A 16948-nucleotide genomic window follows, 5' to 3' on the forward strand; every position below is an offset into this window, starting at 1 on the left:
GGAAATGGGTGCGATCCGATAAACTCTTACTCCAAGAGTACGAAAAATAGTTCCAAAAATTGTGAAAAAAACCAAAGGGGGTCATTTACTAAGGGCCTGATTTGCGTTTTTCGACGTGTTACCCGAATATTTCAGATTTGAGCCGATTTTTCCTGAATTGCCCCGGGATTTTGGCGCACGCGATCGGATTGTGGCGCATCGGTGCCGGCATGCACGCGACAGAAATAGGGGGTGTGACTGTAAAAAAAACCCGACGGATTCGGAAAAACAGCCGCATTTTTTAAAAAAAAGTGTCGCTCGACACGCATTTACTTTCACCCAGGATAGGACGGTGAACTTCAGTGCATTCCAATGGTCTTCAGTGCAGCAGCGACACCTGGTGGACGTTGGAGGAGCTGCCTTAGTGAATCCCGTCCGGACCCGAATCCACCGCAGAGAACGCGCCGCTGGATCGCGAATGGACCGGGTAAGTAAATCTGCCCCAAAGTGTTTTATTCCATCTCTGGCAATGTTTCAGCTGTGAACCAGCCTTTGTCAAGCAATAGACCAAGTGTTACAATGGTGTTACATAGTTTCAACAAAGTGACGTTTCTCATAAATCAATTAAGAATAAATGCATAGCTAGACTGACACAAACTTCATGATAAACCATTTCATAAGTATATAACCAAATCAAGGTCATACATCGTACAATATTGTTTAATAAATACATATACAGTGTTAATTAAGGCACAAAATCAACTGTGCAATTCAATCCCCATGTAGCGCAGTATGCTGTCGGCGTCTCAAAATCATGACTGCGCCTTTCCGGAAGATAGGACGGAGAGTAAGTCTGTTGCCATCTTTGAAAAGGTGTGTCTTAAGGGAAAATGATCCGAGGAGAACAGGAGACACATATAATAACGCAATGACAAATTGTTGGCGAGGCATCTCATATCACACATAAACGGGACAAAAATATGGATATACTGGAATTGCTTCCTTAAAATAAATAGCGGTCCACAAGATTAAAGGGTCATTCGGTACCCCTCCCACCTTTATGAGGTGGGTGAGGTACCAATGAAGAAGATAAGCCCCATCCTGGTATAGACTCAAAAAATGTGTCGCAACCCTATATATAGGGAGTCTCCTCAGCCTCTAGTATATACTAGTGACCTACAAGCCCATAATGTATATTGTCCAGATATCTAGATAATATGAATACATGACGTGTCCACTATCTCACATCCCATCTTACCGGAAAAAAGAAATAAAAAACAAAAACATAATATAAGAGCAATATAAACAATTTACCCAAAAAAAAGGCTTGTGGAATCTACAAAAATTATGATTTCGGCACTTTTCTATTCTGTGCGTTTTTGAAGATATAATGATGTAGGTGATCTATCTCTCCATGTCTGTCTCTCTCTGTCTCTTTTTCTCTCTCTCTCTTACTCTCGGTCTGTCTGTCGCTGTCTGTCTGTTTCTCTCTCTCTCTGTTTGCTTCTCTCTCACCCTGTCTGTCTCTCACTGTATGTCTCTCTCTCTGTCTGTATCTCTATGTCTCTATCCATATTACTTCCCACAATTTGTCATTGCCTATAGAAACCAATCAAAACAAAATAGAAGCTGAGCTATGATTGGGTGCTAACAGTCACATCAACCAGCAGACAATGGCTCCTGTATATGGTGGTTGATAAGTGTATTTTGGAAAGAGCAGGGAATAAAATTCAGACTCGAAACCTAGTCTATTTCGTTCCCTGAATTACAGAGTGTGGCTGTGCAAAATGTTGTTTGCTTTTTGTAAACGCTATGTTGAAGAGTCATTTTGTGGACATACACACACACACATGCACTCTGCTTAAATATATTAGATATCGCAAATTTTAACAGTTTGTTTTAAAGCAGAGGATAATTAAATGCAACAAATCTGTGTTCAGGAAGGATGGATTATTGGGAGGGCTTCCTGGAGTGCACGCCTTCGGGCCCCCCAACCGAGTATTGGCAACTCTCCCACTATGTGTTCAGACTCGGCTCCCCGGCCAGTTCTCTTGTGTCCATGGAGTGCACAGGATGCCAGTGTCCTGGAGCTGGTGGCGCAGCGAAAGTGGAGGTGGTTGATGTGCATCAGGGGAACGGGAAGGATGAAGAGGATGAAGAGGGTGCAAAGGCTGAGCTGTCTGCAATTTGTAAAAGAAAGCTGTAAAAACAGTGCTTAGCAGAAACTGCATTTGGAACCTAAAAAAATTATTTTTTTTAATTTATTATTCAGGTTACTACAATACATATTTTAACTTTTACATTAAATGATTCTTAAAAAAATTAAATATCTGTGTACATATCAAGTTTTGAAACCCATAACTCTTATTTTTTTTTTTACTTGGATTGAGCTATATTGGTAACATTTTGAGGTACATTTATCATATTTCATTCCCCTTGTTTTGAAATCATGTTACAAAAAACCTGTCATTTTTGTGAATTTCATTTTGACATGATGTTTCCCATGCATTATATAAAATAATAATAATTTCAACCCTTTCATGACCAAGGATCAGTGGTGTCTGGATGTCATTTTCAGACAGAGAATGGAGAATCTTGCAACATGTTTGCCAATTTTAGTTTTTTCAAAAGTAAATGCAAAGCATATAAACCAAAAATTTTTCAACTAACTCGAAACTAACATATGGCATGAGAAAACCCCGCCCAAAATCACCAGGATATATTAAGGCATTTCATAGTTATTAACCAATAATAGTAACATATGTCAGATGCTAAAAATCAGTTTGGGCTGATAGCACTGTGAGGGCTCTTTCACTTAGGCCCCTTCCACACTTGCGTTTTTCACGCGCGTTTTCTGCGTGTGCTTTTAACGCGCAGAACTTGCATTGCACTCTGACCCCTAAGGCTTTGGACCTTAGGCCCCTTCCACACTTGCGTTGCAGATCACGTCAGAGTCTGATCAGGGTGCGATCAGTGTTTGATCAGTGAAAAACGCACATTTTGCATCAGAGTGCAATCAGTTTTCAGTCAGAGTTTGTTCAGTGTCTCAGTTTTTCACGCGCGTTTTCAATGCAATTTCAATGCGTTTTTCATGACCAGAAAATGCACGTGAAAAGGACTCAGGACTGAGCTCTATCTTTTCTATGGCAATTGATGCGTGAAAAACGCATTGCACTTGCAAGTGTCTCAGAGTGCAATGCGTTTTTGATGCATCTCCATAGACTTGTATGGTGCGTTTTTCATGGTACGTTAAAAAAAACGTGTGTGTGTGTGTGAAAAAGAATGCAAGTCTGAAAAGACCCATTGATTACAATGGGTCAGAGTGCAATGCAAGTTCTGCGCGTCAAAAACACGCGGAGAAAACGCGCGTGAAAAACGCAAGTGTGAAAGGGGCCTAAATGATAATGTTTTTTTCTTATTGCAGGTATTTTTTGGATTTCACATGTTCATTCTTATTCTAACATGTTTATGCCTTGGATGGTATGGGTTTTATTGATTATATTTTGGAGTATCCGATTGTACAAATCAGGCTAACACATACTGACTGTGTGGGAGAAGCACCTCATTTCCTCCCAACCACCTTGTATACCACCACTTAATTTTAACAAAGATATTTTATTCTAAATGTATGTATTGTTTTGTTTAATAAAGGTGATGGTGGTTTATTGTTCAAATTCTGTATTGTCTTCTCTCTATTGGTGTTGTGATTGAGTGTCGTTAACACTTTTGTGTAGGTTTTTACATGTAATGCTGAGTTCAATAAAACATTAAGATTTTAATTTGTGCTCATTTCTAGTTGCATTGTACCTTTTTATTTATATCAATATCGACTTGTTCTTGAACTGCTTGGCTCTGACGATGTCACAGTTATTTAAGCTTGAGTAGATAAATGTACTCTGGTATCATCAAAGCAGCAAAAATGTAACCTTAATAAAGATTTTAAAAAACTGTGTTTAAAGGGAAACCAGTACAAATAAGCAAAACAATGTAATCGTACAATGAATTACTTCAATTAACAAATGCATTCGTTAGGTATTAGGTTCCACACATGTGTATTAAAAGTAAAGAAATGCTGTATAATAATGAAGATTTGTATTAATAATAAGTATAATTATTTACTAGTTTTCACCTAATGACCCTTCATGTGTATTGTTACAGGTAATTTACCTTCTTACAGTATATACAGTATGTTCAGCAGAGAAAAAAGGGAGAGGAAATCAATTCACTCTGGGATTAAAATGGAACACTCCAATCCACTTATTGAAAAATTTTTCAAAACAAAGTCACTAGAGATATCTCCTCCTTCTCCCTTAAACTTCAGCTTTCCACATTGAGTGTACACAGGCTCCCCCAAGGTTCTAGTGTATTCATTCTTTCAAACAAAAATATGGTCTAGTTTGGATCAATATTCAGGACATTACACTACAATTACGGTAACTGATTGCCCAAACGTTGCATGCTTAATGAATATAATCGGTACGGAAAGAATTCAGACCCCTTTAGATTTTTCACTCTTGGTTTCATTGCAGCCAACTGGTTACTTTAAAGAAGTTCTTCTTGTTTGCTCATTAATGTACACCCTGCACCCCATCTTAACCGAAAAAACTGAAATGTAGATATTTTTGCTAATTTATTAAATAAAAAAACCTGAAATTTTACATGGGAATAAGTATTCAGCCCCTTTGCTCAATATTGAGAAGAAGCAACTTGTGAGTTAGTACAGCCATGAATCTTCTTGGGAACGATGCAACAAGTTTTTAACATCTGGATTTGGGGATATTTTGCTATTCTTCCTTACACAGGGAAATACAGGTTATTGGTTTTTGGTTTACTGATGCCCCTTTATAGTAATATTTATATTACAATTGCCTTCGGTAACATTACTTATTAAAGTGACTATCCTGATATTAGACAGCGGGTCTCGTCTTATTTCATACTTATAGATTGTTCTTCCCCGATTCCAGCCCATCTCCTTGCCTCCTGGTGACATGTGCATTTCTCAGAACCTCGGTGGTGCGCCTCGGGATTCCGGTATGCGCACTTGTGTCAGGGATGTCGATGGAGTGGACATTGCATAGTGATGTGACGAGCCCTGGGAGTGGGGCAGCAGGAACGACATGACCTGTTGTTAACCTGCATAGGCATATGACAAGCCCCGGAAGTGGGGATTCATGAACAATGCAACCTGCTGTGAATACAGGACACTTACAATACATTTATATAAATAGTGGGGAGTGATTCGTTTGTTTCAAGCCCCCTGAGGAAGTGGAGGGAGTGTGAAACACATATTGAGGTGATTCGTTACTGCCTTGAACAGGAGTCTTAAAGGAAACCCACCACTTGAAGTGGCAGGTTTCTGATGGAAATACCGGGCACCAGCTCAGGGTGAGCTGGTGCCGGAGCTTATTTTTGTTAGTGTTTTAAACTGCGGAATCGCTGTTTAAAACACTTTTTAAACTTTATAGCCGGCGCAGGGAGGTACGCGCTCGGCGCTTACCATGCGCGCGGCTACATAGGAAGTGAAGGAGAGCCGCGCGCATGGTAAGCGCCGAGCGCGTACCTCCCTGCGCCGGCTATAAAGTTTAAAAAGTGTTTTAAACCGCGGTACCGCGGTTTAAAACACTAACAAAAATAAGCTCCGGCACCAGCTCACCCTGAGCTGGTGCTCGGTATTTCCATCAGAAACCTGCCACTTCAAGTGGTAGGTTTCCTTTAATGTGTATGTGTATTTAAGATGTAATTGGCATATACTGGTTGCTAGTTATATACGGACACTTGTCCTTTCACTGTATGATTTATAGTTAATGTTGCTACCGTGATTTACTGCCCTTATATGAAACTAATACTATGCATTATGTATATATGAAGTCATTCATATACACCTCTGTATGTAACAGGTCTAGTAGTAACAAAACTATTTGGAGTCTTGTTTATGATCAATTTTATTTTTATGAAACACAGGTGGTCCTCTACTTAAGGACACCTGACTTACAGATGACCCCTAGTTAAAGACGGACCCCTCTGCCCACTGTGACCTTTGGCGAAGATCTCTGGAAGCTTTACTTTAATCCTAGACTGCAATGATCAGCTGTAAGATTTCAGTAATGAAGTTTTATTGACAATCCGTGGTCCAATTACAGCAAAAAAAATTTGAAACTCCAATTGTCTGGAGCTACAATTATAAAATATACAGTTTCGACTTACATACAAATTCAACTTAAGAACAAACCTATGGAACCTATCCTGTACGGAACACGGGGCTGACGGTATATGGCTTTTTAAATTTTGTAATTAACAAAAACTGATGTTTTTAAGACCAGATAATTCTGTTTCCTTTGAGTTTTGTATGCAGTTTGATGGAGTTGGTCTGCATATACACATAGGGGGACACTTTTGATGTCCAGCCCATAGTAATTGAATGTCTGTAGCATTTGGTTTGCTATTTTTAAATCTGTCTCAACATTATTTAAATTGAATCTGTCAGCAGTTTTGGCCAAATAAAGCTGCAGGTATTGTTAGTTACCATACTTTTATGTGTGTTGTTAGTACCAGCAGGACTGTGAAAATGTGTTTACATTCTAGGATTCTAGCTGGATTCGGAGCACTCTGGTGAACTGGTATGTGGGATGTCTTCAATGCATTGCAACACAGCCCCACCACTCTGATGGTCTGATCTCTCCTACAATACACTGTAATACAACTGTATTGCAATATATACACAAAATCAAAATGAGAGAATAACACACAATTTCCTAAATGTCAAAGTCATTGTGTAGGCCTGCCGTATATACTTGTGTATAAGCCAAATTTTTCAGCACAAAAAATGTGCTGAAAAATATTACCTTGGCTTATACACCAGTCAATTAAAAAAAAAATGAATACTCACCCTCCGGCACCCGGATCCTCGGCGGCGGCTCCCGGTCCTCAGCGGCGGCTTCCGCTTCTCTCTGCATTCTTCACTAGCCGGCAGCCGCGTCCATGCATGCTGCCGGCGGGCCCAAACTATGATGCAGCGGTGTTGCCGCTGATGACGTCATCATTGGCAACACCGCCGCATCATAGTGCGCGCCCGCCAGCAGCTTGCATGGGCGCGACTGCCGGCTAGTGAAGAATGCAGAGAGAAGCCGCCGCCGAGGATCCGGGAGCCGCCGCTGAGGACCGGGAGCTGTGCCGAGTATAAAAGGTGAGTATCGTCGGAGGGTGAGTATTAACCCCTTCCCGACATGTGACGAAATGGTACGTCACATGTCGGTTCCCGGTACATGGAGAGGGCTCGCGGGCCGAGCCCTCTCCATAGCCGGTAAGTCTTTGCTGCATATTGCAGCAAAGGCTTACTGGTAACACCCGCGATCGGTGCCGGTGTTTTACCGCTGATCGCTTCAAAAAGACGGCGGCGCGCGGGCCGTGGATCCGTCGCCATGGTAGCTTCGGGTCAACCCATTCATTACCATGTGCTGTCAGCACATTGTAATGTATGAGTAGTAAAATCCCCATATACTGCCATACTGTAGTATGGCAGTATATGATAGGATCGTACAGACACCCTAGGGTTAAAGTACCCTAGGGAGGCTGAAAAATAGTACAAATAAAAATTTAAATAAAGTTAAAATAAAAAAAATTATAATAAAAAAACCTAAAAATTCAAATCACCCCCCTTTCCCTAGAATTGATATAAATATAAATAAACAGTAAAAATCATAAACACATTAGGCATTGCCGCGTCCAAAAATGCCCGATCTATCAAAATATGATAACGGTTTGTCACTGTGTTTAACCCTGTAACGGAAAATCGCGCCCAAAGTCGAAAATGGCACTTTTTTGCCATTTAAACATTTTTTTAAATTCTATAAAAAGTGATCAAAAGGTCATACAGTCCTAAAAATGATAACATTGTAAACAACATCAAAATCCGCAAAAAACAACATCACGCACAGCTCCATACACCAAAGTATGAAAAAGTTATTAGCCCCAGAAGATGGCAAAATCCCCCCCAAAAAATTTGTAAAGGAGGTTTTAATTTTTTTAAATGTATGAAAACATTATAAAACCTATACAAATTTGGTATCCTCGTAATCGTACCGACTCAAAGAATAAAGTAGACATGTCATTTGGGGTGCACAGTGAAATCCGTAAAATCCAAGCCCACAAGAAAAGTTTATTTTTTTGTATTAGCTTGGCATACTTGGGGCACGCTGTATACCACTTGGGGCAGGGTACGCTGTATACCACTTGGGGCAGGGCAGGCTGTATACCACTTGGGGCAGGGCAGGCTGTATACTACCTGGGGCAGGGCAGGCTGTATACTACCTGGGGCAGGGCAGGCTGTATACTACTTGGGGCAGGGCAGGCTGTATACAACTTGGGGCAGGGCAGGCTGTATACTACTTGGGGCAGGGCAGGCTGTCTACCACTTGGGGCACGCTGTATACCACTTGGGGCAGGCTGTATACCACTTGGGGCAGGCTGTATACTACTTGGGGCAGGGCAGGCTGTATACTACTTGGGGCAGGGCAGGCTGTATACAACTTGGGGCAGGCTGTATACCACTTGGGGCAGGCTGTATACCACTTGGGGCAGGCTGTATACTACTTGGGGCAGGGCAGGCTGTATACTACACCCTCGGCTTATACTCGAAATTAGGGGTCTCGGCTTACACTCGGGTCGGCTTATACTTGAGTATATAAGGTATATGAATATATCCTAGCCTGAGAAAAATATCAGTATTTTAAGCTTCGGACGATCCAACTGATTCGGTCTGGGATTTAACATTCAATTTGTGTCGCAAGACAATGCACTTACATACACCAGGAAGAAAATGGTGAACTCCAGCGGACCTGAGCGGGGAAGCGATATATACAGGATATCGGTGGCACGATCTTAGTGAATCGTGGCAGATGTGCATTCCGGTCAGACAATGCACGTTCAGGGATCGCACAGGATGGGTAAGTAAATGTGCCCCAATGTTCCCTAATTTTGATTCATAGTGTATTATAAACTTACTACCAATCTGTAACAAAATGCCTCCAACAAACTGTTGAGGATGAGACTTCATGACAAGCCTAAGAAACTTACGGTAATGAGACTTCATGATGCCATGACAACTAATCACCCTCCAATGATGTCATAGTTGGAGCTAATATATGGCTAAAACCAGCAGTGAACCTGTGAGCCCTCTTTAATCAGCCCCTACCTTACTATAATGCTGTGGTCAGGGGTGCACCGGCCATGAGGCCAGTTGAGTCTCTCCACTCTGGCAGCACTACCTGCAGCAATGTGACAGCATCAGGGGAGTAGTCACCTGCTACAAAGCAGGTCATGACACCTAAAAGTCTCTTCATACCTAATGTTAATACAGCTTTAAGACACTAAAATCGGATATATTTCTACTGCTTGGGGTTGACCATTCAGTAGCTCACCTCAGAGAACAGTTTCACCCCTGGTTGTGGTGTGTATAGGGGTTAATATTTATAGCATTTATTGAGTTGCATCAATAGGGATGTCTGACATTTCAGACATCTAGCTACTATAACTTGATGATTTTTTAAAGTGGTCACTTAACCTTTTCTGTATAAAAAGGCAAAGACACTGATATATATACATGGAGAGACAAGTTTAATAGAAGAGATTTATTTAAAAGTGTCAAGCCCCTTCAATGCTGTAATGCTATCACTATAGCTTTTACACACAAAAGAATATGATGATAAATCATTTTTTAATTTCTTTATTTTATACTATTTTTTAAAGCAATTTCTAATGTAATATACCCTAGTTGCTTGGCAAGTTGCTACCACAGCCATATTCATTTTTAAAATGTTAAAATTAATATTTGTAGCATATTTGTAATCAAGGAAATCCCCTGTAATTATTTGCTTCTTCTATGTCCTGAGCCTCTGTCAAATCTATTAAATTTATATCATTTTGGTTTGTAGGGAGTGTATGGGAGGGAGAATATAAGTATTATTGCTTCAAAATGGCACCAGTAGCTACTGTAACAAACACTAAAATCATCAGGCTACTAAATCTCAACCAGGCAACTTGTTTTTCGTTGACATGAAATAATAAAAGTATTTTCCTCTAATAACATAGACCTCTAGAAAGTTTAAACACCTTGGGATTTGATCCCTCATACAATCTACTTCAATACAATTGTATTACAGTGTACCATCTTTATATTGCTTGTCTTATTGTTTATCACTGTGTGACAGACCTGAGAGGCTCCCAGCTGTCATGGCATCCATTCTGGGCACATGTACTGCTGCTTTTTAGGTGCCATGATAAGATTTGACTGTGGCACCTGATGGGTTAACTGCCAAGATGGCAGTTGACTGCAGTTGCTCTGTATGGAGAGGACTCATTTTGTGAGCCCTCTTTATAGATCCTTAACTGCACAATGTACAGTTGTAATATGGTATATGAAGCGTTTAAAGAGAACATGTCATGTAAATTATCCCACCCAAAAGAAAGGTTTCATTTAAAACTATGGTTAAAAAGCATTGCACTTATCCCTAAATGGTTCATTTCCATGGCTGCAATGTAAAATCAGTTTACAACTATATGCAGCTCACCTGATGTGAGATAAGCATACTAAGTGAGTCCAACATAGTAAAATTTACTTGCATTGTCCTGCCTCCTTGTTCCTGATTGACAGACAATGATATTCTGCTGCATGGAGAGTTTTATTACATCATTGGGCACTTAAAGTCATGTGACCAGGATGACATCATAAACCTCTTGCATCTGTTACTTCTAACCCATGTATGTATCTGATCACATGAAATAACAGCAGTCTCCATGGAGAATGGAGAGAAGTAGAAATCCAAATATGTATGCATGGTGTACAGTTTGCAAATGTTAGGAGGACTTGTGGTGAAGTCATTCTGGTCATATGACATGATGATAAGAGGCACCGGACATCTGGAGGGGTATATAAGAGTGTCTGGTGGAGCAAGACAAGCCTTCTCTGATACCGGTGAATATAAGATATCGTTAAATTATGTGTATGTAAGGGAAACAATGTTTAGCTAGAAAGGTGTCAGGTATCCCCTTTCTGACATTTGACGTAGTAGTACATCATGGGCCGCAGGGACTACAGCTGACACCCTCCATTAACACCCATGATCGGATATTCCTCCCATTGCGGGTATTAACCCCGTACACACCTGGCCCTGTAAGGAGCTTCTGCTCTTGATCAGACGACCCCAATGTGGTAATTACCAGGGGGGGGGCATGTCTCTGATGGCAGCCCCAGGGCTGCATGGTCTTCTTCCGGGAGCTGGGTCCTGCCTTCTAGCAGGACCCAGCTGTAACACAATTAGCATGTGCAGCATGCTCAGTATGCAGGGCCGGATTGAGGTTGGTGGGGGCCCCAGGGCGCAAAATCTGGTAGAGGCCCCCACTGAGTGTAGCATGCATACACATCCTCCTGCTCACTTTCCACTATCCCAGCTGTAACACAGCTACATACAGCCGCCTCATCCCCAGTAACACAGCTACATACAGCCACCTCGCCCCCAGTAACACAGCTACATACAGCCGCCTCATCCCCAGTAACACAGCTACATACAGCCGCCTCATCCCCAGTAACACAGCTACATACAGTCGCCTCATCCCCAGTAACACAGCTACATACAGCAGCCTCGCCCCAGTAACACAGCTACATACAGCCGCCTCATCCCCAGTAACACAACTACATACAGCCGCCTCGCCCCCAGTAACACAGCTACACACAGCTGCCTCGCCCGGAGTAACACAACTACATACAGCCACCTCACCCCCAGTAACACAGCTACACACAGCGTCCTCAACCCCAGTAACACAGCTACATACAGCCGCCTCATCCCCAGTAACACAGCTACATACAGCCGCCTCGCCCCCAGTAACACAGCTACACACAGCCACCTCACCCCCAGTAAAACAGCTATATACAGCCGCCTCATCCCCAGTAACACAACTACATACAGCCGCCTCGCCCCCAGTAACAAAGCTACATACAGCCGCCTCTCCCCCTAGTAACACAGCTACATACAGCCACCTCGCCCCCAGTAACACAGCTACATACAGCCGCCTCGCCCCCAGTAACACAGCTACACAAAGCCGCCTCACCCGGAGTAACACAACTACATACAGCCACCTCGCCCCCAGTAACACAGCTACACACAGCCGCCTCACCCCCAGTAACACAACTACATACAGCAGCCTCATCCCCAGTAACACAGCTACATACAGCCGCCTCGCCCCCAGTAACACAGCTATATACAGCGGCCTCGCCTGGAGTAACACAACTACATACAGCCGTCTCGCCCCCAGTAACACAGCTACACACAGCCGCCTCACACCCAGTAACACAGCTATATACAGCGGCCTCGCCCGGAGTAACACAACTATATACAGCCGTCTCGCCCCCAGTAACACAGCTACACACAGCCGCCTCACACCCAGTAACACATCTTCATACAGCCGCCTCATCACCAGTAACACAGCTACACACAGCCGCCTCGCCCCCAGTAACACAGCTACATACAGCTGCCTCATCCCCAGTAACACAGCTACATACAGCCGCCTCACCCCCAGTAACATAGCTACATATAGCCGCCTCGCCCCCAGTAACACAGCTACATACAGCCGCCTCCCACCCAGTAACACAGCTGCATACAGCCGCCTCAACCCCAGTAACACAGCTGCATACAGCCGCCTCAACCCCAGTAACACAGCTACATACAGCTGCCTCACCCCCAGTAACACATCTTTATATCTACCTTCACCCCTACCAGATATGCAGTCCCATGTAACATACACCTCAGCCGCACAGCCACACACATACATTCATTGTATAGAGCATATATACCATATACACAGCATATGCAAAAACACACATCATATACACTCACCGGCCACTTTATTAGGTACACCTGTCCAACTGCTCGTTAACACTTAATTTCTAATCAGCCAATCACATGGTGGCAAATCTCCTGCAGTTCAAACCGAGCATCAGTATGGGGAAGAAAGGTGATTTGAGTGCCTTTGAACGTGGCATGGTTGTTGGTGCCAGAAGGGCTGGTCTGAGTATTTCAGAAACTGCTGATCTACTGGGATTTTGGGTCCTGCCTTCTAGCAGATTTTCACGCACAACCATCTCTAGGGTTTACAGAGAATGGTCTGAAAAAGAAAAAACATCCAGTGAGCGGCAGTTCTGAAATGCCTTGTTGATGCCAGAGGTCAGAAAAGAATGGGCAGACTGGTTCGAGCTGATAGAAAGGCAACAGTGACTCAAATCGCCTACCGTTACAACCAAGGTAGGCAGAAGAGCATCTCTGAATGCACAGTACGTCGAACTTTGAGGCAGATGGGCTACAGCAGCAGAAGACCACACCGGGTGCCACTCCTTTCAGCTAAGAACAGGAAACTGAGGCTACAATTTGCACAAGCTCATCGAAATTGGACAGTAGAAGCTTGGAAAAACGTTGCCTGGTCTGATGAGTCTCGATTTTTGCTGCGAAATTCGGATGGTAGGGTCAGAATTTGGCGTCAACAACATGAAAGCATGGATCCATCCTGCCTTGTATCAACGGTTCAGGCTGGTGGTGGTGGTGTCATGGTGTGGGGAATATTTTCTTGGCACTCTTTGGGCCCCTTGGTACCAATTGAGCATCGTTGCAACGCCACAGCCTACCTGAGTATTGTTGCTGACCATGTCCATCCCTTTATGACCACAATGTACCCAACATCTGATGGCTACTTTCAGCGCCATGTCATAAAGCTGGAAACATCTCAGACTGGTTTCTTGAACATGACAATGAGTTCACTGTACTCAAATGGCCTCCACAGTCACCAGATCTCAATCCAATAGAGCATCTTTGGGATGTGGTGGAACGGGAGATTCGCATCATGGATGTGCAGCCGACAAATCTGCGACAACTGTGTGATGCCATCATGTCAATATGGACCAAAATCTATGAGGAATGCTTCCAGCACCTTGTTGAATCTATGCCATGAAGAATTGAGGCAGTTCTGAAGGCAAAAGGGGGTCCAACCCGTTACTAGCATGGTGTACCTAATAAAGTGGCCGGTGAGTGTATGTCCCCACAGAGGGCAATGGCGGGCCGGCAGCGGTAGGGTGTCAATCCGCGCTGTACACCGCAAAAAGCTCTATCTTATTACGGAGTGTGCGGCTGTGCACCGCTGTTTTCTATGGAGGGAAAAGGGATCACCTCCTCCTCCTATCCAGCACACGGCGGGCATACCGCGTGTGAATGTACCCATAAACAGTATATACACAGTATATGCACATATACACAGTATATACACAGTAGATGCACATATACACAGTATATACACTGTACATACACATATACTTTATTTTCGGGCCAATAATCCAAAGGCAAAATATGTCCTTGGGGGAGTAAATCTGGGAGAGTCCCTTGTTGAGAAGGACCTGGGGGTACTAGTAGATCATAAATTGAATAACAGCATGCAATGTCAATCAGCTGCCTCTAAAGCTAGTAGGATCATGTCATGTATCAAAAGTGGTATGGACTCTTGTGATAGGGATGTAATATTACCACTATACAAGGCACTGGTTCGGCTACACCTGGAATATGTTGTCCAGTTCTGGGCACCGGTCCATAAAAAGGGAGCCCTGGAGCTGGAGAGGGTTCAACGTAGAGCCACAAAACTGATAAGGGGTATGGAGGGTCTTACTTATGAGGAAAGATTAAAACAACTAGATTTATTTAGTCTGCAAAACGACTACGAGGGGACATGATAAATGTATATAAATATATGAATGGTCCATACAAAAAATATGGTGGTAGGTTGTTCCAGATTAAATCAAATCAAAAGACGAGGGGGCACTGTCTCCGTTTGGAGAAACCAAGGTTTAATCACCGGAGGCGACAGGGCTTTTTTACTATGAGAACTGTTAATCTGTGGAATAGCCTGCCTCAGGCGCTGGTCACAGCAGGGACAGCGGAGAGCTTCAAGAAGGGTCTAGATGCCTTTTTACACCTAAATAACATTGATTGTTATGCTATATAGGATTGTTTCCCCTAAATCCCTTCCTCATCCTATCCCTACCCTTCCTTGGTTGAACTTGATGGACAAGTGTCTTTTTTCAACCGTATAAACTATGAAACTATACACAGTATATACACTGTACATACACATACACACTGTATATACATATATACACATACACACTGTATATACATATATACACATATACACTGTATATACATATATACACATATACACTGTATATACATATATACACATATACACTGTATATACATATATACACATATACACTGTATATACATATATATACACATATGCACTGTATATACATATATGCACATATACACTGTATATACATATATACACCTGCACGGATGCGGCCGGGCTTCAGGGAGATGTCAGCTCAGGAGGGGAGGCGCAGTGGGTGGCATCTGGTGGGGGACCCCTGGGGGGGCAAGATGGTGGGGGCCCGGGGCTCGAGCCCCGGGAGCCCCGCCTATAATCCGTCCCTGTCAGTATGTTACATAAAACTGTGTAATACATCTGTATTACACTATGTTGGGTGAAGAAGAGCTTGAACAAATGATCACAGCATCCCTTGTTCAAGCCAACCTAAAAAAAAGTGGTTTTAAACACTTAGTACAGGCAGTTCCCGGGTTACGTACAAGATAGGGTCTGGAGGTTTGTTCTTAAGTTGAATTTGTATGTAAGTCGAAACTGTATATTTTATAATTGTAGATCCAGACAAAAAAAAATTTGCCCCAGTGACAATTGGAGTATGAACATTTTTTGCTGTAATGGGACCAAGGATTATCCATAAAACTTCATTACAGACATATTACAGCTGATTATTGCAGTCTGGGACTATAGTAAAGCATTCAGAGAGCTTCACCAGAGGTCAAAGGGTTCTGTCTGTAACCATGGGTTGTCTGTAAGTCGGGTGTCCTTAAGTAGGGGACCGCCTGCAAAGTCTTTTTAATAGAATTTATTAATTAAATAAAAGTGACAGTCCCCTAAAAACCAACATTCCCTATACACATTTAAGTACAAAAATGAGAAGATGCATAAAAAACCATGTCAACATAAAGAAGACATTCGGTAAATGGTAGTTATCAAGGTTTTTTTTGCTAGTAGAACATTTAGAATTTCGAAAATCGAGAACTTTTGCGAATTTTCATCAATATCTGTTTTTTTCCTAGATAAGTGCAAAACATACAACCAAAATGTTTCAACTAACATGAAGTACAAATTGAGAAATAAGAAAACAAATGCAAAATCACTTGGATATGTTAAAGCGTTCCGAAGTTATAACCACTTATAGAGACACATGTCTGATTTTAAAAATAATGGGCCGTGTTAGGAAGGTGAAAAGTGGCTTAGGGGTAAAAAGAACATTTTAACAGAAACAAGGCAAATGCAGAAATTTTCATCTTTACCACATGCAAAAGAAAGCCTAGCCACCGGCTGCATCTGTGATGATAAGTACATCATTAATTGTCATCATTAATCAATAAATATCGTGGCTGCCTTACAATACATTATCACATAATAGTTTGTTAGGTAACCTTGGTGTTTTTTATCTCTGCACAAGCTTTTATAGACATCCTCCCCACCTTTATCTGTCATTGTTACTTGATATCATATGCTATTTATAGCACTTATATACGCATTTTGGGGGTTGTGATTTAATCACTTTCATCGCTGCGGTGCCTTCACTTTACAATGCTGAAGCTATAAGGCCTTTAGTATGAGATACAGTCTAAAATTCCCACTGAACAAATATTTCATCTTACTATTTTAGTGTTCAGTTCCTGCTATCATAAGTACCATAAAACTAGTGAGAAGTCAGGTTGAATTACCCCATGGAAATGTAATTACTTCACAGATGGGGTAGTAAAATTTACATGAGTGATGATAATGAGATAAAAAAAATCCTCTAATATCTACTTACTATGTT

General features: G+C 42.2%; 1 long non-coding RNA gene across 2 annotated transcripts; it reads right to left on the minus strand.

Moving 5' to 3' along the window:
- Positions 1-740: 740 nt before the first annotated feature.
- Positions 741-10277, minus strand: LOC140134048 (uncharacterized). 2 transcript variants are annotated; one of them, XR_011856042.1, is made up of 3 exons: positions 10187-10277; positions 3787-3905; positions 741-803 (listed from the first exon to the last, which is right to left on the minus strand). It is a non-coding gene; the product is annotated as an uncharacterized lncRNA (long non-coding RNA). The 2 variants fall into 2 exon arrangements; XR_011856043.1 differs by lacking the exon at positions 741-803 and adding an exon at positions 828-2159.
- Between the last annotated feature and the right edge of the window lie 6671 nt (positions 10278-16948).

This window comes from Engystomops pustulosus, chromosome 5 (genome assembly GCF_040894005.1).
Source record: "Engystomops pustulosus chromosome 5, aEngPut4.maternal, whole genome shotgun sequence".
In the NCBI taxonomy this organism is placed as follows: domain Eukaryota; kingdom Metazoa; phylum Chordata; class Amphibia; order Anura; family Leptodactylidae; genus Engystomops; species Engystomops pustulosus.